General features: G+C 38.5%; 1 long non-coding RNA gene across 1 annotated transcript; it reads right to left on the minus strand.

The window, feature by feature from the left end:
• Window positions 1–1774: 1774 nt before the first annotated feature.
• LOC133208977 (uncharacterized) lies at window positions 1775–23612 on the minus strand. Its single transcript, XR_009724538.1, has 4 exons — window positions 23374–23612; window positions 23028–23112; window positions 3413–3646; window positions 1775–1978 (listed from the first exon to the last, which is right to left on the minus strand). It is a non-coding gene; the product is annotated as an uncharacterized LOC133208977 (long non-coding RNA).
• Between the last annotated feature and the right edge of the window lie 39 nt (window positions 23613–23651).

A 23651-nucleotide genomic window follows, 5' to 3' on the forward strand; every position in this document is an offset into this window, starting at 1 on the left:
GACATTCTTGACATGCTCTGTATTATTCATAATGTCAGATTAGAAAGCTTCTGGTAAAAGACATGCATACTATTTGTCTGAAAGCTCCCTCGGAGACTTCAGTGATGAGTAGAGGATATCCCTGCACAGAGCACTCAGCATCGGCACATACCTGGCAGACTAAAATGGGTGGAAAAGCAAACAACACAGAAAAGGACCCCACTCAAATGTGCTTTGTCTGGTTAAGGCTCAGATGTGAATTCATGCAGTTCTGAGACAGGAGTGCAAACATCTGTTAGACACAACAGGCTTGACTGATTGACAGGAGGCAGCTTCTTTAAACTGTTCCAACAGTGCAAAACAGTTCTGAGACAGGATGCAACTCTTCAGGGAGAATTCCCCAAGGGTGGAGAAACTATCACATGACATGTCACAGTGTCAGATCAGCAACTCACTAGTCCTTGTCTGGCTATTGGTACAGGAGGGTTATAGCAACAGGCAGGACTTCAATCTGTGAACAGTATCTCAGCTAGGAATACATTACACCAGCTTTTAATCAGCTTTGTTCTTATACCAGGATGAGGCTTAGCCTTTATTTAGTTGAGTATAAAATGGCTTACAGCAACTTTTTCCTTCTATACTCACTTGTGCCAGGGAGCCTGAACTGAAGCTAGAGTAGATATTAATGCAGAACAGTGTAAGCATGATCTTTAGACAGGGTGCACCTATTATTAACAAGAATTTGTGAACATTTTGAAGCTTGAGATGTGCCCTGTAAGAACTCTCGACATCTGGATTTGTCTGAGTCCCAACATCACCAAGGTCTCAGCCACTGGGATTTTCACAAAGCAGCTGTAAAATGCTCTCTGCCTGCCCTCCAGCTACTGCGACTCTGAGGACTGGGTCTGGCAGCACAGAAGAGGCAATGTGTCCTCACAAAAATGTGCTGTAATTATGAGAAATCACTCACAAGGTAGCAACACAGGAGAAACAGAAGGAGACATGTAGGACAACAGCGAGTTTCAGGACCACATGTAGACATTCATCAGGATAAGGAGTAAGCTTCAAGGTAGTAAAGACAAAAAATCAAAGTAGTCAGTTTATAGCGGGAAGAGAGTTCAGCTCCTATAATGAACTTCAAATAACAGGTTTCAGGTTATAGTCATTAAGAATGGGTGAACAGCCTTTGATATTGGCCATTACACACATCTTGCCGTATGAAGAATTTCTCATCTCACATGTTCCTGTTTCAGGGATACATGCCAATAAGTTGTGGCACATATTTTCATAATCCATCTTGCTTTTAAGCACACCTGAAAGGCCAGTAAAGCTAAAATTAAACCTAAAGAATACAGAATCAGCCATTCTTAGTTCAAATTTTGCCTGCCAAATCTGTGTCTAAAGCTAATGTGTCCACCAACATCTGTTAAATCTCTGGCATTAAAAACGCTTCTGCAATTTTTATGACTAACATTTGAAAAATCAGTGACAGGGAACCAGACGCTTTAATTTACCCATGAATACAAGTAATGGCCAACAACATGAAGTTAATTCAAGCTTAATCTTAAGGGAGACATTTATATGAAAAAGAACAAAAAATTTAAATGTTAAATTACTTACACTTGCCAGGGAGGGGATACAGTTTAAAAATGGTTAAAAATGAGACTGAAAAATATTCTGAATACTATGAGGCATTCAAAACACATTTTTTTTTTTCAAAGAAACACAAAAAAAAACAACGAACAACTGGCTGAACAAGGAAACTAGTAAAATATATAAGATAACTTACCTTGTCAGCCATGCTGTAAAACACGAAGGTGGCTCCTAGCTTTCAACCAAGGGGGAAGGCCAGAAAGCTGCTGCACATGTAGCATGGTTTGCCCTAGCAGACAGTACTGTCAGATGTGGCACAAGTCCCCACACAGCTGCCGAAGGCTGAACTTCCAGAGGAGATTAACATCATGCCACAATAAAGGCCCCACATCTTTTCAGTGCCCACCTGCAAGAAAGTATTTTGAAAATGAAGGCAACAGTATTTGCCATTAGGATCAGAATTAAATATAAGATGAAGCTGGTGCTGCCCAGTCTATTTGCTTTAAAAATCACCAATAGTGACCCACAGCAAGAGCAGGTTTGCACACTTAGCTCCATTTAATTTCATGTTTCCTTACCTGTTCTTTTCTTCTATGACTATTACTAATTACCTCCTTGAGCATATTCTTGGCAGGATAATGTTTTTGTCTTATTGCTCATCTTCTTTTGGCGAGGAAATACCATATTAAATTCTTTACACTATTACAGCCTTTCTTGAGACATCTCCCCACTATCAACAGATTCCTGCCATCTTTCAGTCTAAGCAGACTTCCTTGCAAGCCTTAGGAAGAAAAGGCAAAGCAGGATAATGAAGAGAAACAGAAATAAAACATTTTCAACAGAAGCAGAAGAAAACTTGACAAGATGAAGTGAACTCCTTTTATGTGTGGGGTAAAATGCTCCTACAAAACAAGCAAATCCACTTCTCCTTAAATAAGCCCTGGTAAATGCATAATATGAGATACATTTTAGAAACACAGACCACCTGAAAGATAAGTATTTAAGTCACCAGGACCTATTGATTTCTTGCTAGAGTCTCAGTTCTGCAGGTGTAATGCAACTTAAACTACATTTCCTCAACATGCCAATGCTAAAAAGTAGATTCTTTCATGACGATCTGGACTTAATCAAACCCTGCAACACCTGGCATGGCTGAAATAATTAATGCTGATTGCTTGGTTGTTTTTTGCCACAATGATGCAACATGAGTGTTTTCTAAGCATAGCTTAGTGTGCTATTTCCAAAAGACACTTTGTTTTAATGAAAATGCAGAACAAGTTAAAATAAAGTAGAAAAATAATTTCCTATGCCATTTGAAAGTTATTCTGATCCTTGCTATTTACCTCAACAGTTAAGGCAGCTGTTCTAATAGTCTGGGAGAGGACACTTTTGGGTGTGTTTTACTCTGTGTGAGGTTTTAGGTTTTGAGGATTTTGTTTGTTTCCAAACAACTTTTTCCTTAAAAGCTGATCTGGTTGGTTCATTGTGCCAGAAAGATACAGCTCAAGACAGAACTATTAATCACAAGGCACCACAGTTTCATCCTGTTTTAGGGTGAAGACAAGAAACGTCATAACAATCCTCAGAGTCAATTTATCAAAGGACCATTTATTCTAACGTACATTTTAACATCAACTACTGAACATAAATTCATCCTAATTTCAACTTCATTTGAATCATAATGCAAAAGCCAGCTCCTCTACCTTGCTCTGGGCCTTCTAGCTGCAGAATGAAAGCTGCAGGTAAGTAAGTTTGATTAAACAAACACACCACAAAAGAACAAATATAAAAGGTCCTACGTGGGTAATTCCCTGCTGAAGATGGCAAGGGCTGTAATTACCTGGCAGATGATGAAATTTGGCTCAATGGACGATCCCTCCAAGTTTTTGCATATAGCTGTGTAGACAGTTTCCAGGTTACTGGAGTCAGGATTAAAGCAAACTGGAACACCTTCATCTGATATGGTCACATTACAACTTTCTTGGTGTTTTTTTCTGATTCAGTGTGGAGTGAGGGCAGCTCATCAAGGTCAGTTCACACAACTGGATTTCAAAGGAACAGATTCTAACATAACCTGGTGGTAATAAAAAATGAACAGTGATTCATAATTCATTTAAGTAAACATTAGTTTAGAAATAAAAATACATTTAACATCCCAATCTAATTACAAAACTGATTAAATGCATGAAGTTTATTATTAAAATCAAGCGAAGTTCCAAATGTATTTCTTAGATTTTGTATTAACACTCACACCCAGGGAAGCCAAAGATATTGCACATAACAGGTTAAAAGTGGCTGAAAGAGGTAAATATTAATTTAGTATAAATTAAGTACCACAGGGAAACATCAAATTCAATATACCCTCTTATACAAACAAGCCAAAAAGAAAAGACACTAAAACTGCATCACTGAACAGTATAATCTGGAGGCATTGCACAAGTCAGTAGGCAGTAATATCAGACCTATATTAATAATAAATTATAATAATAGGCAGGAGCTGACCTATCAGGATTCACTTTAGAAAAATTCACATCAACCGAAACTAGACTTTCACCCCTAGCTATGTGTCAATAGTCTGTCCCGCAGGCACAGTGAGCTACAACAGTGAGCTGACCTCCTGCCACATATGACAACTAAAACCTCTGACAGAGAAAGCTCAAACAATCCTGAGGAATTTCCAGGCACGCTTGCAAAAGCTTCAGTGATCAGGCCTTTGGCCTGTTGGTGGTGGTGACTTGTGATTTTAATGCCCAAGAGTTATGGCAAATCATTGCATTTGCTACCTGGCACAAGTGCTTATTTACGTCCCACTCCAAATCAGTGAAAATCACAGAGCATTACACTGAGTGCTGTCTGAAAGAGTAGGAATGCAAAGATAAAATGAAGTACACTTTACGGTGCATTAATATCTATAATCCTGTAGTTAATCCCTTATAACACAGTCATGCATTAGACACTGCTTTCCGGTATACTTGCCAATGAAATTAAGTGTTAATAATAGGCTATTTCACTACTGCCTCTGGTTTAAACCATTGCTGGGAGGCAGAAGGAAGCTTCTGGTTGGTTATTTTTTTCATGAATTATAAAATCTTCAAATTATTAGAGTGCAAATTAACAAGTTTCTACTATGTCTAGTTTATGTACATTTAAATCCTGTTTTATTGGCTCTTAATTAAATACATATAAGGAACTTCAGTCTGAAACACTATCACACTCTCCCTTCATTATTTTCTCTTCACAGTCCTTTTCTGATTTCCCATTTCAAATTGTTTCCTCTGTAATAATTTTAAAACTAGATTTTACTATTCCCACTTAAAACAAGTAAAGGATTTTTCTTATTGCAAGCACTTTAAGATATTAATTTATCCTAATAGAGCTCCTGCTTTGTAAGTATTGTTTTTAAGTACATGACCTGAGGTGAAAGGCATACAGAGCTTGTTGTAAACTGTTAAAGGAACTTGCATCAGAAGCAGGAAAGAGCTCAGATGAGAAGGGAATTGATGGACTTTTTCACTTGGAGAAGGAAATGAGTTTTTTAGCTATAAAAAACCATTGTCAAATTAGTTATATACTTTGGATATAGTTTTATTCAAATTCAACAGATACCTTTGGTTGAAGAAAAGCAATGAAGAGAAAGTCTCAGAAATACCATAATCATTATATCTGAAACACCTGCACTCTTTCAGGCTAGATTGACAAATAGATATTGGTCTCTTTCCTATAACAGAAGGCCTTCCTACAAGCTGTCCAAATTTCCCAGACACCCCAAGGACACCTCTAAAACCTCTAAGTAGGGCTAAACTATGTGCCAGGATGCACATCCTAGCATTTCTCCTCTTACTGATTATTTACTTGGCATGACAATACTTAACCTATTCACTGGACCAGAGACAGTGCAAGGTGATGAGCACCCATCATTTTCTTATTCAAGTTGTAAGTCTCCAGATCTGCTAATGAAACTGCTCATGTACATAATAACTTCCTAAACAACTTGAATAACATGTTTTTACCAATCTGATTACTTCCTTGAAGATGAACTGAGAATTGGCTGCAGGAAGGAGCTCCTGCAGCAGCTCTAAAAAGGCAGTAATGTCCAGGCAGGGAAAAGGGACAAGCAGCTGGAAGCAATAACATTTTCAACCGGCAGAGTTGCATCTGCAGGAGAATGTTCAAGGATGTTCACCTGCAGTATAGGCATCACTCCACCCATGAGCAGCTAAACGGAGAGCACTTGGATATACATACTCTATTTGCAGGCCTTGTCCTATTTAATGCATACTTTATTTTCTGAAATAGCAATGGCTAAATAGGGAAAATCTGTACATCACAGCTGTTTTTTTTCTTGCATTTCATGGAATTGTTTTTTTAGGCTGGAGAAGATAAGTCATTTTATGAATTAAAGCATTCTTCTATTCCTAAATTATCTATAAACAGACTGGTTTTTATAAACTCATGGATTATTCATGGATAAAAATCCTGTATTCAAATATATTACTGCCTACAGTCTGTTTGTTTACTACATGCTGCTTTTACAGCTTCAACTATTTATGTCATATACGATTGCAAATCACATGGTATTGTTTCCGATCCAGGGCTGGATGAATGAAAACTTTGTAATGGAGAAGAAAAATGAGAGGCTTGACAATGAAGATGAAGCCTTTTCGGAACCCACCTTTCAGAGAAACTATACACTTGAAGTCTCATATATGCAAATATAACTCAAGAGAACACTAAGGTAGAGTAAGAAATCCTCAGTCATTCAGACAGCAAATTATTTACATTTTTTCAGTATTCAAGTCCAACTATTTTGCTTCTTTCTATCCGGGAACACGTATGTTGAAGCAAGCATAGTAAAACCTAGGTCCCTAGAGCTCAAATTTAAACAACAAAAATAAAATGGAGACTGAAATGGGAAAACTGCAATCTGTTCTTGGTTTGTAGAAGCTTCTGTTCAATTCATTTACTGAACAGTGAATCTTTTGCAGTACAGCATTAATGAGAATAGATACAAAAAGCTTTCAAACTTAAACAAAGAAATGGCTGCTACTTTAGGGTATTTTCAAGCATTTTCCAGAGATTAACGTATAAGGCAGATGCTAGAATAGCAGCACACAATACTTTAATTTAGTTCAGTATCTCTGCAGGCAGTGGCTTCTCTATTACAGCTAGTTCCCAGAACACAAGAGAATGTTATTGCAGGGCACTTTTAGATTAAAATCCCCAAATAAGCTGTTCGACTTTACACACATCAATCTTTTGTAAGTACAATAAGGCAGACTTAATTGGTTTTACTTTCATTTTCTAACAAATGTTATTATAAAAAAAAAAAGCTATTTAAAAAAAATAGACCCATGAAAAGGATTAGAAAGCAATTCCATAAGCGATAAAATAGGGGCAGAGAGTTATTATGGAGGAATATCAGCAAGTGCATAGCTAAGGTTGTTTACTCAATGCCAAATAATCATCTTTGGAAGCTGAAATAATAAACTTACAGTTTCAAATTAAGGACTGCAAGAAATTGAGGAGTTATTGAGGCAGCAGAGGAAATTGAAAATAAACCCCAAAAAAACCCCAAACCAAATATGAAATAAACCTACATAACAAATATCAACATGATGACGAATGCTTTCTCTAAGCCAGTGAGAACGAATAATGCCTGGCGAATAACTTGGCTAGCCTGATCTGCAAAGCTTAGACTGGAACCCAGCTTCACAGTAACTGAAGCACATGGTGCCAGTCTGAACCCCAGTCAAGCCTGAAAAAAACATTTACAAGCTGGTCTTCTGCTGGTTTTCTATGAACACTTTATTCTAGAATTTCTAAAGTTGAATTTCTAGAGTTAGAAAGGATGCATGACAATGTGGATGGAGTGAGCATGGAGAACATTCAGTGTTATTTAAAGCTGTGTAATTATTCAAGGCTATTTTACACAGAGCTTTATCCTGTTGTACTGCTAATGCTCAGTATGGTCTCTATTTGTAATAATACTCACACATCTACATACAAAAATACTTCAGTTCAAAGCCTTAACTACTTCAACTAAGAAAGAAGGTCTGTCCCCTCTCAGTGACCTGTCCTTTCCCCCAAAACACCAAACAGTACATAGGCAGATATATTCATGCAGACCGAGCTAGGCTGCAGTTCTGTTAGAACTGTTTTACCCTTTTTCTGCGTTTCACTGTCAGTTACAACTTCTGAGAACATTTTCAAATGGAAAAATATTAATTAAAAAAAAAAAAACCCCAAAAAAAAAACCAGAAAACATCAAAACAACCAACCAGCAACAGAAATCCAACCAAAGCCACCAAACTGTGTTAAAAATGAAACCATAAAATATCTATTTCAACATCTTTGTACCAGAACGTTTCCAAGCTCTCTGGCAGGACTGCTGGTCAGGTCCAGGAAGTGCACGCAGGACCTGAAAATCTGAGCTTTTACTTTAGTAAAAAGTTACCATAAATCCTGTTCCACCTAATTGTAGACTTAAGGCTCAATGTGGAACAAATTAACATAGCTCTGTAACTTATTGGACAGCTGAACTCCCAGTGACCTGTTGTGTCAAAAGTGAAATTTTCTGCACTCAGAAAACAGAAGTTAAATTCAGAGTGCTTCATTTGCCTGTGTCCACTCTGTATCTGAAACTCGCTCGGTATTTTATTTTGCACCTTACAAGGGCTAACATAACTCTTTCTCACAGACTTGTGTGTCCCTGGCATGGTCCTCTCCCCAGCCCAAGTGGGTTGCCGCCTCCTCCTCCTCCTCCTCACAGAGCATACAAAGATGTCTGAGCACACTCTTCCTCCCCCTTTGGCAGTTTTGCTGGCTCTAATTTCCATAGCAGGAAACTCACCTCACTAATAAATCAAAGAGCTCTGGAAGAGGTGACTCATCACCTTCCTGTAAGTGGTTAAAATAAAAGTGGACTGTGGTCATTTCTGTGGGCTCCACAGCTCTTTTCTTTAAGCTTGACTTCCCCACCCCCATGATGTAGATTTTGTCATCTCCCTGAGCTATTTTTGGCTTTTAGTACAGCTTATTAAATCTTTTCTGCTTGCCTCTGTCATGTCATTTGATCCTTCTCTCCTCCCTCCCCACGTGCTGCATTCACTGCTCATCTGTGTCATTAGAGCCTCTTCCTTTATTACTATCTTAACAGGGGTCACATCACAGAATAGAATGTCACCTGGAAAAACCCTCTATTCAGCTGACCAGATTTGAATGTTTTACACAATAAAACCCAAACATCCCCAAAATATAATGATTTTTTTCCCAACCTTGTGACAGAAATACAGATGCTTCCAAATGTGTACCTGTCACCTCCAAAGTGCATTTTGATCATATGAAAGATATCTATAGCAAACTGTCAGGCCTGTATCATTACGTATATGTGCATATGCATTTTAGGACCAAACTGTAATTCAGCTACAGGAACAGAACTGCTTTTTGGTCACGTTATAGGCGCAGGGCTGTAGCATCCCACCCTTGAGGGCTTCCAAAAAAGGCTGTATAGCAGGCGAGAGGGCCTGTTTCTGCTTTACAGAAACAACAAAAGAGCTCTGAAAATGCAGTTATGTTTATGAAAATATAATTTCCAGATTTAAAATAGCGACTTTTTTTTTTTTTGGTACAACAAACCAGCGCATTTAACAAACCATCACGATCCTTTATTGACAATGCAGACTCCTGAGCTGCTTCACTGTTTAATGGCCAAATTCTTTCAGAGCTAAGCTCTGCTACTACAATACCATCTGCTAGTGAAGATATACCACACAAATTCCCCAGCAGCTTAGCAGAGCTATGTCCAAGCACAAAGTCCTGCACTGGTGGGTTCCCAAGCAGAGTGCAGTTGAAGTTTGCATCAAGCTGCATACAGGAACATGAACGCATTTTCTCATGGCCAGACTTGGAAGAGGAACAGCATTAGTTTATTTCCAGAATCTAGAACCTATGTTGAAGGATAACCAAACAAGACTCCAGCATATAAAAAGGGAAATTTACAACAGCACAGCAGAGATTTTCTGTTTATTTGCTTTTACTGAACAGAGATCAGTATTTTGAAGTTGAAACACTTTTTCAGTGAGTGAAAGCCAAGCCAGGCAGATGACATGCTCTTAGCAATAGAAATTATGGGCCAAATTCTTAACTCTCTTGGTCTGTAGCATCCAGGAAAGTGAAAGATCCATCCAGGGCTTCAGCCTCACCTTACTCAGTTTAGCCAGCACACTGTTGTCACCCTTAAGACACCCTTAGTTGTCTCTGTTACCAAACAGAAAGCATGACTGCACGGCACATAATGGTCTCAACAGATCTGGTGGTTTCCAGAAGCCACAAGACATCAGCTAAAGGAGCCCAGGAACTGTACGAGCTGCCATGGGAATGACTTCTGTCCCCAGAGTCAAGAACATAGAAAAGCAATATGAAAGTACACCTGTGCCCTTCATCACACAGTGCCAACTCCCTGTTCAACTCAGAATCTGTCTCTTGGCCTCCAATCCTGACACTGTTGCTCCATTCAGGTTTACTCTGCTTTAGGGATTTAGCAAGCCCTCTAACATTTCTTTGATTTCGGATTTTAAAGCAATTCCTTCACATTGCCTTCCATCTTTCCTGATTTGTAGGGTTTATATTATTTATCTTTTCCATTTGATTAACTAGCTGAAAAATCAATACCAGTGCATTTTATCATCTTCTCAGAGGAGCCCTCTGTTGTATTGTGCTGCTATTTTAGGAACTAAGGCAGTTTGTGAATCTATACAAGTAGTTTGGCAACCTGCTCTTTCCCCCTTTGCCTTCTCCTTTGTTTTGGACACAACACAGGAATCTTTTCTGTGGCTCTGCATGGTGAAAATTGATATAAAACAGCTTTGGTCAATTTTATATACTTTTTTTCTGTTAAGAAAGTTAATACCATGGAAAAAACTGGTCAGGAGGATCAAATGTTTATGCAGGACGTCATGCTGCTTTAGTGTGCCAACTCTCCAAGAGTCTACAAGGAAGCCAGCCAGACGGGCTCTGAAGCCTGCACCCTGACCCCAGTGACCTCTTAATTTTTTAACGTTTATCTAGCCCCATCCCAGCAGTACTTGCATTGAAACTGATCCCCCTGCTCCTGGATTTTTGGCAGAAGGGGACTTCCTTCATATGGAAAAGTGTTTAATACCAATTTAATGGTCTGTCTAGCCACTGTAAACCCCCAACCCCCTCCCCGAGTCTCCCACTGGCAAGAAACAGTGAAATAATATGCTTGAAATAGCCCTAATTCTTCTCCTCAGCATGGTAGTTGTTTTTCTAATAAGCAATTTTTTGAGAAAGCCATAGAATAGAAACTAACAGCTACAGAGCTGAATGACATCTTTAATACATTCCTTTTTCTTTTTCATTAAATTATTTTTTTCATTATCTTCTCATTTATACATTTGCCTGGTCAGAAATGGGTACCCACATAACTAAAAAAGGTTTCCATTTTAAGTCATCAGATTTGTTAGCACCAGAAAAACAAATCAGATTAATGCAAATCCACTTTTCATGTAAAAAAAAAAAAAAAGTCTAACTTGTAAAAAAAGAGCTTCTTGGTACAATGCCAACAAAAATCCTAACAAAGAAGTTAATAAAAAGGAAACTGAAAGATGGCATAGTTTTCCTAAGGCAATCTGGTTTGCTGCTGTAAGGAACGTGTGGGTTCAAAGGAAGCTGGGACTACCCTTTGAGATAAGGAAAGATTTGAACCTTTGCAGCAGGGATGGCTGTGTCAGGGACAAAGCATAGTCTCATGCATCCCCTAGTGTCGGGATGCGGAAAATTTCAGCTGTGGAGCAAAATGGCAGGCCAGAACCAAGTAACAGATGCAGCAAGCTTGGCACCACACAGATCTTTTAAGCGCTCTAACATCCTTTTAGTTAAGTCACCACATTAGGACAACACATCCTTGGGAACTTTGTGGAGTCAGTAACAAAACTTGTTACAATAGTGATTTGATTTGCTTTCTGTCTTTAAAGAAAATAAAATTATTCCTCCAAACCTATACTTCAGAGATGAAAAGCCTGTGAGTATCCGCCACTTCCCATGCCTTAAGAAGAAATGCCAGAAAAGTCCATCTGAGAAAACATGAAGAAATGTTACAGTCTGCAGCCTACACATACTCCCATTTGGATTTAAACCACTCTATTTTCCAGGAAGAAGGAGGCACATTACATAAGAATATTGAACAAAACCCCATAGTTCAATGGCGACAAGATTCACTGTGTTGTGATGAAATGCCACAGGGCAACAATTCGCACAGCACTGTGAAGGATTCAATGTCCTGCACTGCTGCAGAGGGTAATCTCCTTTACATCTATGCAGCAATACAACATATGGAAAACAATGGAAGTCATTCATATGTATTCTATTCATAACATTATTCAAGTTAACATTTTCTTGAGTGAATAAAAATGCTCAAAAATCTTATCTAGTGACTGCTGTTTTTATACATACAAGTATATTCCAACATCTTTAAAAGCCATAGAATCTCATGCTGCCAGTCAAATAACAGCTAGGGAGGTACTAGGCAGGATCTCAGACAAAGGCTTACAATTCCCAGCACCTCCTGTATTGCCACTCCACTAACAGCTACAGCACCTCCCTGCAGCTGAAAGAAAACCAAACCAAAAAACATCAGTTGACAAGACCAAATGGTTGCACTCCAAAAATCTCATCATATTGTGCCACTTTTTCAGCTCTTTGGGAGTAGGCAAGAAGGAAAAGTACTATATCAGCCTGTTCCATAGCAGTACTAGGGCAGATGTCCAGCCCACTGTACTTCAGTCTCAGACAGCGATCAAAAGAAATGTTATTCACTTTCATATGGCTGCCAGAAAGGTGAACATTTTCAAAAGCAGAGAAATCAGAGAGATAGGAAAGGGAACAGAGCATAAAGAAGCATAAGTACAAGTACAGATGGAGCTTTCCTGGACTTTCTGATGTCTCCAGAGGACACATTGTGCACTGCCCTGGGGAAGGCCCATTTCACTGCAAGATCCACTGCTCTGTCTCATGGTTTTAAGCTCTCAAAGAGTGCCAACACATTACGAACTTTCAGGAAGGAATTCTGACTTTATTTCTTTGGCAACAAACAATATGCTCATCCCCAATTCCCTTTCTACATATCACATGGTGGCACAGTCCTGGAATTATGTCTCAACACACCATATGTGCTGTTAAACATGGCCCAGCTCCCACACTCTGTAACCACAAAGGATCTAAGATGAGTGAGGGACCTTTTCTGAAAAATGGCTCCAAATGATCAAAGAAAATAAAAAATAAACAAGTTATGATACATCATGATGGAAATTATCTAAGGCTATGAAAATACCCAACCAACTCTAGTTGTGCAACTGTGCTTTTTGGAATTTCTCTAAATCCATTGAATTAGGCAACTAATGAAATAGGAGGAAGGGGGTGAAACATTATGCTTGAGGGTGGTTTGGAAGTTTATGGAGAAAAAATGTGTAATTACTTATTCTATGTTTAATACTTCTGAAATGTGGTTATGGTACTATGTAGTCATAACTACTACGCTTGCTTCTTTGGGGTCCTACAATTTAGCTTATAAATTGTTCAGCTGGACAGTTTTCCCCACTCCCATCCTTTCACTGTTAAGTGCTCTTTTCTTACCCCCAGAGATCAAAGAGATGTTTTTGTGGTTTGCTGTTCCATCCACATTCCCTCTCCCTCCTCTCTTCCTTCCTTCCTCTGCCCTCACTGCAGCACATCACCCAGCAGCCTCAGGCATGAATCAGTCACAGAACACACACAATCACATACACACACACAAACACACACACAAAACCCCTCAGCTGTGACAGTGTTCGGATAAACTCATGGAGCCTGTGTCCTGCTCTGGACATTACGTTGTGTTTCAACAGCTCCCTGGATCTCACTTTTGGTGCACTGAGTTCACTACTAGCTTGGCAATTGGTGCCTGCATGTTCATCTAATTTAAAGGTTCGACTTTGATCCTGAGTCAAATAAAGTATCTTTGAATACTTGATAAAATGGGTAAGAATGAGCCTAGCAGGTAAATGATAATTTAGGGGAAAGACTCCAGATTCCTTTTCTCCTGGACTCCACCAACACCTCATTTCCACACTACCTGGGCAAGGCTGAAGCTACTTGTTTGATCAGGGCAACAGTTTTGTTTTCCAAACCAGAGGATTCTGGTGCAGCTGGGCAATAAGAGAACAGACTTAATTTTGCAGGGGCACCAAATACAAAAAACACTTCTCAAAGTGGAATATCCTCCCGTTAGGCTAATTCAGGGAAAGTTTTACCAAACACTTTAAAATAAATGAGTTATAGCTTACTTGCTGGCATGTTACCGGATAATGGTCAGTTGAAAGCTTGAATGAAGATCAGCTACAGCAGATCATGACTGATGTCACCTATTGCTTGTTTTTCTTTATCCCATCACACAGGCCAGTCTTTCACAGTTAGAAGTTTCCAACAAAACAGATTTGCACACTTAGAGGTTTCCTCACAGGCGTTTGTTTTTCTTATATTAATATCTTCTCTACTGTTCTGCCTATGAAGATAGCCAGTCAAAAAATAACTTACCCTCTAAGCAAAACCTGCATTGATATTAGTCTGCTTTTTTCAGGCAAGATGAATGATTTTGTGAACCATTCTGTAAATAATCCTTGCACACAGTGCATTGCTGTATTGAATATTCAGATTCCTAGCTATTCTGGCTGGACTCTCAGGTACATGGCATGTTATGGGCTTCCCCAGAGGACAAGCAGAACCTTCATCTCCACTGTGAATATTCACAGCTCTATATTTCAAATTCACTGTCACAAGTCTGTTATATAAAACACTGCTAAATGTGCTGTCAAAGTAAACAGCCCTATCAATATCTTCCCTTGCATTTGTCTATGCAAAATAAATTTTGAGGAAGGAAACAAAGGAAGAGTTAATCTCAGATAACAGTTTAAAATACATATATTAAATCTTAATTTATTTTTTTAGCTTTGTGTTAAAAACACCAGAAAACTACAGTATGTGTGAAAACAAAGACAAATAAGTCAGATTACTGTGAATAAATCAACAACCGAGTATGTATAAACATCACCTCTCAGCCTGCGTGGAGAATACATGACTATACTCGACATGAAGAGGCATGTTGAGAATGCACTGTCACTTCCATAGGAAGTCCCCCAATTCCTGCTACAGGATTTTTCATTATACAGCATGTGTGGATGGCATTATCCTGCTTTTCAGCTTGCTGGAAATTGATTACAGCATATTATTACTTCACTGTTAATAAAGGCCACAGTACAGGAGCACTGCCAACATCTATTTTCAGTTGGGCAAAATAGGTCTTAATTACAAACACATGAGCTAAAGAAAAAATTGGGGAGAAAAAAAAATCCTGTCAAGGGACAGGTTTATTTTCCTAAAGGAACATCTGTTACTAACACATCTCATGAAAATACATACATTAAACCATAAGTCCAAAACAGAACCTGTCTTCAAACACTGCTCGATAAAAGTTTAAGATCCCTGGTAAATCTCTTTAAAACCCACAGCAACCCATAGGCTTGAAGAGAGCCATTTCCTCTGTATACAGTGCAGTTCTTCAGAACTGCAGCCATTTGGCAGCGAGTTTGCAAAGCCACAAAAGGATGGGAATTAGCCATGTCAGCATCTTCCCTGGCTGCAGAACGTAGCTCAGTCCTTCACCCTGCCAAAAACCAGTTGTAAAAGTCAGTGTGACAGCCTAGAGGAAGGTAATCCTCGCCAGCTGTTTCCAGCTGAAGCCAACCCCACTGGTAGCACAGTGAGCACCAACATGCATTGACTAAGCAGCTACCTGAGAAGTGGTAAGATGAAGTCTGATTCTCGGATCAATAAAATTCCAGGATGCTGACAATGCTTACTTCACTTCAGCTGGCTGACTCAATATAGATTGTTGCAGTGTGCTGGCCACACATGGCAGCAGGTTACTAACAACTTCATTACTGGGAATGAGAAATTCTCATCAATCCATCACCTTTAGAGAGTGAAGGAAAAGCCTAAGTATTCTTATACAGAACTGCTAACTAGAGTAGCACAGCCTAAATGGATTTCAAACCTTGATTAATAACCAGATTTTATTAATAAGTAGGCAAAAAGGTGGTGTCTTTTCCCTTCTCTTCAGAGTGTCTCAGCTAATACCTACCTACACATGTTATGAGGCACGTGCAGCCTGCAGAGAAATACTGACTGAGGCACAATTCACCAATAATTCACACCATGTTCAGTTAACTTTGGGGGAGGTGGGGGTTGAGACCAAACAACCTGTCTTGTCTTTCCAGTGCTTTGGCTGATAGCAACTATAAGAATGTCAGATCTGCTCTTACTTGTTCATCTTAATTTCTTCCTTTACACTTACTGCAACAACAAAAGAGTTCTCTAACATATGTGTAGAAATGATGAAGGCTTACAGCTGTCATCTAAATATTTTTATTGAAACTATAATTAACTGTTTCTAAGAGCTTGGCTTTACTACAAAGACAGTAAGTCAGAATAAGAGTATTAAGTTTCCTCTGTTATCAATCAGCAGTTTCTGTTCTACTGCCACAAAGTATGCCTTTAAGGCACCCTCTCCACTTACTGCTGTTTTGCTCAAGGGAAAAAGTGATGGCTTTTTCTTATGCTATACACCATTAAACAACACAGCTTAAACTACATGCTTATGGTATACTAAATGCACCATTCTGCTAATCTACAGAGATAACTACATTTAATTGCATTAATAATTGTTGTGGTTTACCATGGTGCCAAAATTTACCTCTTAGCTTGTTAGACCTACAATTTAATTAGTAGGAGTGAATACAATCTTAAATAAGTGATATTATCTGAACAATTATTTAAGGGGTTTTGCCGTTGTTTCTGTACAACCTAAATAAACTGAGTTACTTTCACTGCACTAGTGAGAACTGAAGCTGTAGCCCAGACACTTGTGGCATGAGTAGATCTCTTTGGATTCACTGACATCAGTCTTGAGGGCCAGATACAACAACATATTTCGACAACATTCAAGTTTCCTAGAAGTTTAGTTTTATCTGATTTGTGCTAAATCCACATTGGTCCTTAGATCTCAGCCTAGGACCTTATATTTACTAACAGTCTCGCCTTGATTTTTTTGTTTCAGACACAGGACAGACAGAAACCTCTATCAGGTTCTTCCTTCCCTAACATAAGCAAACCCAAATCTTCTTAATTCATTCGAATTCAAAGTAAATCCTCTTTATCTCAAACATAAAAATGCTAACTCATGCTTGTTGTCCTCTTGCAAACATTACAACCTTACCTTGCGCAAGACCAGATTTTAACTGGTAATCATTATTCATTCCTCTACATTCATTTTAACTATAGTAGCCATAGTCCATAAATGTCATTCTTATAAGCCAGGGGAAAAAGGAGAAGAGAAAAAAAAGGAAGAAAAAAAACCCAAAACAAACAAAGCCACACCCCCCAACAAAACCCCCAAACAAACAATCACCACTCTACCCCCAAAGTTCCTTAATCTCTGCAGTCACTGGTGTTTTATTGTTCCTGTTTGTGAGGTAGGTTGGTATTGGATCTTTTTGTTGTTGGTTTGTTGGTGTTTGGGGGGAAAGGAGTATCCCTATTGCAGCTTTCAGACCTCTGACTTACTTATAGTATCTTCCAGATTAAAAGAAATCTGTTCAACATGTTTACCAAGCATCCTTATGGTACTACATGCTTATGAATGTTTTCAGTTTTGCAGAGTGAATAGTCTGTAGAATCAATAAAGCAAATAACCATGAAGCTTAATTAACTCTCTCTCATAACTGCACTTACAACAACATCCATGCATCAAAAAAACAAGACTAAACAAATCAGCTTCAGATGTTCCCACCAAAATATATCGGAATGGTGAAGAACAATAAAGAACAGAAGTAGTATTCTAGATATAGGAAAAAACAGAGTATGAATTGTTTGCTATGCTTTAAAAGGAAACGTATGGGAAAACAAATAAATGTTATAAAACTAGCTATGAAACTCTCTGCTAGAATGTGTAGGTGACACATGCCTGAACCAGACCATTAAAGTCTCTCCTGTAAGCGTGCTCGTTTGATTCCTGCAGTGATAATTCAGTTTGTTTCTCAAAGTGAGACTTAATAGGAAATAAAAGGAAGCAAGAAAAATGTTCTTTGCCAGCAGAACAGTTGTGATTTCTCACTCTGCCAACATCACATTAGCTAACATTACTCCAAGTGGCTTTTCAGTTCTTTGTTGGCATTACTGGATGTCTGAGAAAAGAAAAATAACAGAAAACAAAGCCTGAAGCCCATATATGGCAACAAGTCATCTTGCTCAAGCCAAAAGAAGGAATGCTCACCAAATTAATATCTCACTCTGCCTCAGCTGCAAGGGGTATGTCATTTCTGAGGGCATTTTGAAGACTGTATGCAACATATGTGACTTGTACAATAGTTGTTGGAGAGCACAGCTCCTGCACTTTTTGAATCATACCCTGTTACAACCCATGCAGCAAAGCCATCTGGATTGCTAAATAAAATAATGAAAAGGATACTGAATATCTGGAAGACTGCAGGCCTGGCAGAGGGTTGACATACTTTACATTTCAAGGTAATGATCTGCAGTTTTACGCACTATCTTATGGCCACTACCTAATTGCTAAAGACAGAAATACACCATCACCCAATATGCCTAATCAGTTATGATTACAGGAGAATTTCTCAAGGAGAATTTCTTACAATCAAGAACATGATTTACTAACTAATTACAATAGAAAGCAGTCTCCCTGTTTTCGCATTTGAATTCAGCAATGTGTTATTTCTTAGTAGCAAACATTTAATACTAAAAATTAACTTCTGAGGTTCCACATATATCTCATTTTCAGAAACAGATCTCAGTCAGTTTTTAAATCACAACCTTTTAATGTATCTCAGAAGCAGGCCAGTCCAATACTACTAGATGATTTCAGTTTCGTATTCAAAATGATAATCAGATCTAATTCATATCTCAATGTGTAAGCAAAATGCTCATTAGTAAAATAAAATTCTCAAATCAAAACTGATCGGAAGTATTCTCATTCAAGTAAATACATCAGACTACTTATACTGTTTATGAAAAATTGACAACTTTGAGTAAAGAAAAAAAAAGGCTGAAATTTTATGCATCTGAATAATTTACATGTTAGAATCTGGGGATTTAGTTGAGCTGCATGATAAACTGAAGGAATGCAAACCCACTCAGGTACCAACTGCAGGATGAGTTTCAAACAGGTCTCTGGAAAATAACACTGTTAGAGTGAATCATTGGCTCAAACATACCACTGAGGACAAGGTAAGAGGTAACCCATAAATCAGTAAATCTCACTTTAACATCAAGTCCATGCACTTTGTGCAACTGCTAGCTACGTTGTGTTTGAAAAGGTCTATATGCAATCACAGTCGCTGTACTGTATCTCGCAGGCTTCTCCCAAAATATGTGCTTTGAGTAGATCAGACCCATTACACAATAAACGTACAACTATGGGTACTAAACCTGCTCTTTACCATAAAAGCTCAGCTTAACCAAAATGCATTAAAGAGAACTAAAAATACAAACCCAGATGTATACACTTCAATTTGATTTTTTTTTTTTTTACCCCTAATATGCTTAAAACCTGCTTGTTGAATGTTCTTGGAATCCAGATGCACAAACACGCATAGGAGATCCAAATGTTGCATTTTTGCGTGGTCCTAAGTTTATTTCCCAACATACATAATTATAAAATGTGCCTCATAGCTCTACACCTCAGTGTCAACATTAACTCCAGAAAAGTTTAGGAAAATATTCAGTATAAAATTCAGGTTAAGTAGTTACAACTCATTTAATTAAAGGAATTTCTTCAACTTGCAAAATCTAAGGTATGTGTTGTTTGGTTATATTTTCCATACCCCAGTACTGTCACATTAGAATAGCTTTCATTGTTTTAAGTGTGCCATTTACCTCATGGGGTTAAAAAAGAATATCCACCACCACAGTATTTAATTAACAAGTTTTCATTATTTGTGCCATGTCTAAATTGAAAATTGAGCCAATGTAATGAGGATCAGCTACTGCTCACTCCACTTGGTTGTTTTGTGGACACCATATTTATAGTCATTCCTACATCACACTAACACTCCGGTACATGCAGGTAATGTGCAACTGCCAATATTAACAGCATTAGTACAGTGATGAAATTGGAAATTCAAGTGTTTCTCAATAAAGGCAGAGCAAAAAGTTGATTTTGACTGTATACTGCTTAATTAGAAGTGGCTCTCCCAAGGGAAAGTACAATCCCTGACATTTCACCTGGGGCAAATTCCAGGATCCTGTACTAAAAAGCTCATCAAGGGAAATGAGGCACATCCTGTTTACTTTTCAGCTCACTTAGCTCATTAACAGCTATGCACACAGACACCTCACCAAGTTTGGGGTATTTCAGGCATTTCTGCAATACAGGTTTGTAGCCATATTTATTAATATAACTTGGGGGGTGGAGGAAGGCGCTTGGGTTTGGGGGATGTTTAGACTTTGGCGTGTCTGCTTTTCTTTTTTTTTTTAACATCTGTGCGTTTAAAATAAGTTATGGTCTCAAAAGAATATTACTCGATTCAGATTCTTATTCAGTAAAAGGTTTAAACCACAGATGAAACAAGGAACTCAGAGGAGTGGACATTGTGACACAGTCCTCTTTCTAATATCCCTCTAGATACCTAGATAAATGTCTTGCTTGTAGCAAGAGTTCCAGCTTTGTTTTTAAATAATGATCACTTTTTTTTTTGTTGTGTTTCCTGAAGAGACACTTAAGAAACTAGGATGCTTTAACATCACATTATTTAGTGCAACAAATCTGTTACTTCCCAGTGCAAAGTCAATGGCTAGCCCAAGATCTGACACACAAAAAAAAACCCAAAAAGATTATTTTGCCTTTTCTCTAAAAGCAGTAGTCCCTTTAAATACATCCTTCTTGATCTGAACGCAGGCAAAACCACACAAACAAAAATCCTTTCCAAAAGAAAAATGTAACACGTACAAAACTTAATTAGTACTACAGGCCTAATGCTCAGTATTTGAGCACCAGCATTTCAGAGAGTTTGTACTCCTGGACCATACCTCAAACCTCTCTCTTTTCCCTTCTTGTAGCCCTAGTGCTCTGATGAAACATGTACAATTACAGAAACAAACATAGTCACCATTTGATTTTATTAAACAGAAACTCATTATGCAGATGGAAATGCTACCCAGCTTCATCAGTCCAGATAACACATAGTTACATTAAAGGCAGCCAAGAGCGTTGGAGCCTTGGGGAATGCACTGCCTGCGTTAGGGTCACTGAGACAGCTGACAGCAACATGCAATGCAATGCTGTGAGTAACAGTTTTGTAAGCTGATGAATAAATCCCATTTGCTAATATGTGACTATGTAAATTTTTCTCAAAACTGAATGAAGAGATGGTTTGCTTTCCCTTCCCACTAAGTTTTATTCTGCTGAGGCCCATGGCATACTCACTAGAGACTCCTCAACAGCTGTTTTTTCTTTTAAGCTTTCCTTGTCACTTTGGGATGTGAATTTTTGCTGATAAAGTGTAATAGAAGCTGTTTCCTGCTATGCCACAATGAAGCAGATGTTGTAAAAGTTGTGTAGACCTTAATCTGGTCTTTGAGCAAAACCTCTTTCAGGCTAACTTTTTTTCTGTCACAAAAACATACATTATATTTGTTTTCCTGCTGGTCAATTGAAGTGCGCATCAAATGAACATTTTAACTGAGTGTTTTTGGCAAAGAGTCCCAGAAAGCAGCAGTGTGAAAATGAAAATAAAAACTGCATATCACAGAAAATAGAACAGGAGGGTGCTCAAGTAGTCCTTGAGTTCACCTTACTACTCCCAGGCACAGGCATGAATGCCTATGGCACTCCTGGCAGATGTTTGTCAAGCCTGCCCTTGCAAAGCTGAAGTGATTCCATAGCAGCCCTAAGCAATCTATTCCAGTGACTAATTATCCTTTCAATTATAATGTTTCCCATCCTATCTAACTTCTAATCTCCTTTGCTTTAATTTAAACTCATCAGTTCTTGTCCTGTCCCCAGTGGACATGAAAAACCAGATTATTCTGTTCCTCCAAACAGCAGCCTTTTGCCTACATCTTCTCAGCCTTCTTTACTTAACCTCTAGACTAAACAAACCAAATTCTTTCAGTTCTTTTTCATAGCTTGCATTTTCTTCTATCATCCTTATTGGTTGCCTCTGGTCTCTGTCCATCTGATGCACATCTTTCCTGCTATGTAGCATCCAGGGTTAGATATGCAGCCTAGGTGACACATGAAACACGAAGGTTTCCTCTTGCATTTGACATGCAATGCTTGTGTAACATATGTTTTTACAGCTGATGCTTATTATTGGTGTTCTCCCCCCCATTTTCATTTTGATACAGCTGGTTCAAGATTAGAAGCCAGATGAACCAGTTGGATTGATGTGCAGCTGAGTTAGAGCCTCAGTAAATATTCCTGCTCTCACTGCAGATGCAAGTAGCTTATGGACCACAATGGAAAGTAGTGAAATCTATTCTTTACACACACACGCACACATGCACAATTATTTATATATATTTCAAATCTCTAACACATTCTGCCTTCCTCAGTTCTGGCACTGGAAATAGCCTTAATGCACTCTTACAAGCTGCAAAAATAACCATAATTTCTGTATTCAGAGGCCAAGTGCTCAAAGGAGCTCAGCAGTTAACTGCTTCCTAGTATGCAACTGCACATTTATGTTCAGTATGGGCATAAATTTTTTTAACTGTGGCTTTTTACAGGCAGATACCTTCTCACACTTTGATGAGTTATGTTTACTATGTTTGCTAGCATACATTATTTTTCCTAGCTCACCCACTTTGGGATGATTCCTAAATAACTCCTCAAGATATTGCCTGTTTTCTCAACAGCTGGTAAGCTGATACTTCCAAGCTTTTCTTGCCAATGTTTTTGCTTATCTGCTCTCCTGTGTTCTCAGTACTCTCGAGTTCCTGACTTCTATTTCCAACCACCTTATTTTCCTACATAGTACTTCAGAGCAGTCAAAGAGGTTAGACTCTTGAGGCTTGACATTTCCTTATCTTTGTCATACTTCTCCCTAAATTTCTGTCTAAAATGAAAGTTTTGGAGAGGCTACCACAGACATGGCTGCACTTCCTTGCACCCTTCATGTCCTTTCCTTTGTCTTTCCCAATGTTACAGTAAGGTTGCCAGAGTCAAATGTGTTATTTAGAACATATACACAATAGAACTTTTGGGTTTCATTTTAAGAAACCATGCAAGTTCTGCATGGAAAACAAAGAAGGTACCCCACAGCAAGAGTTTTTTTCTGTACAGAAAAGGAATAGCTGCCGCCTACTCAGTGACCACATCTCCTTACCCAAGCAAAGGAACAGGAAGCATCACCATGAGGGCAACCTCCCATTTCGGGTCACTACACCAGCCAGCCAGCAGTGGATGTCTACCTGACTCACTAAAATAGAAAATTATTGAGCAGAATGGTAACAATTAATGCAATCACAGAGCCTTTCTTTTACTTTAGAAAGAGACAAACTCTCAAACTCTAAATGCTGGAGTAAGCGACCATCTGGATCTGAAATTAAGGGTAAAATTTGACTTCTCAATTCTATCTTAGTAACTTCAGGAAAAAACCCTTCAAGTTAGCTTTTAGTGATGTACACGATCAGAGGACACTAACAGGTACATGGCACATTTGATGCTTTTACCTTGTTTGCGTCACCATGAAGAAAGACCTGCACAGCAACGTGCATTTGGTATATCCTGAGTCATGAACCAGGAAGGAAAGAATTGCTCAGTTCCATCTTGAAACAAAAATGGAAACTAGTCTAACCAATCAGAAGAAATTCCTGAATTATAGTTTAGGACCTGAAATGACATCTTAATGTCTCATTGGAGACATCAGAAAGGAAGAAAAAATACAGCTTATCCTAGAACTGGAAGAGCCAGTCAATGCAGATGTCTTCAAAAGGCCCTCAAAAAAACC

Source organism: Neopsephotus bourkii, unplaced genomic scaffold (assembly GCF_033783945.1).
Source record: "Neopsephotus bourkii isolate Nb327-2 ecotype Australia unplaced genomic scaffold, CSIRO-AGI_Nbou_v1 NB_318, whole genome shotgun sequence".
Taxonomy (NCBI): Eukaryota; Metazoa; Chordata; class Aves; order Psittaciformes; family Psittacidae; genus Neopsephotus; species Neopsephotus bourkii.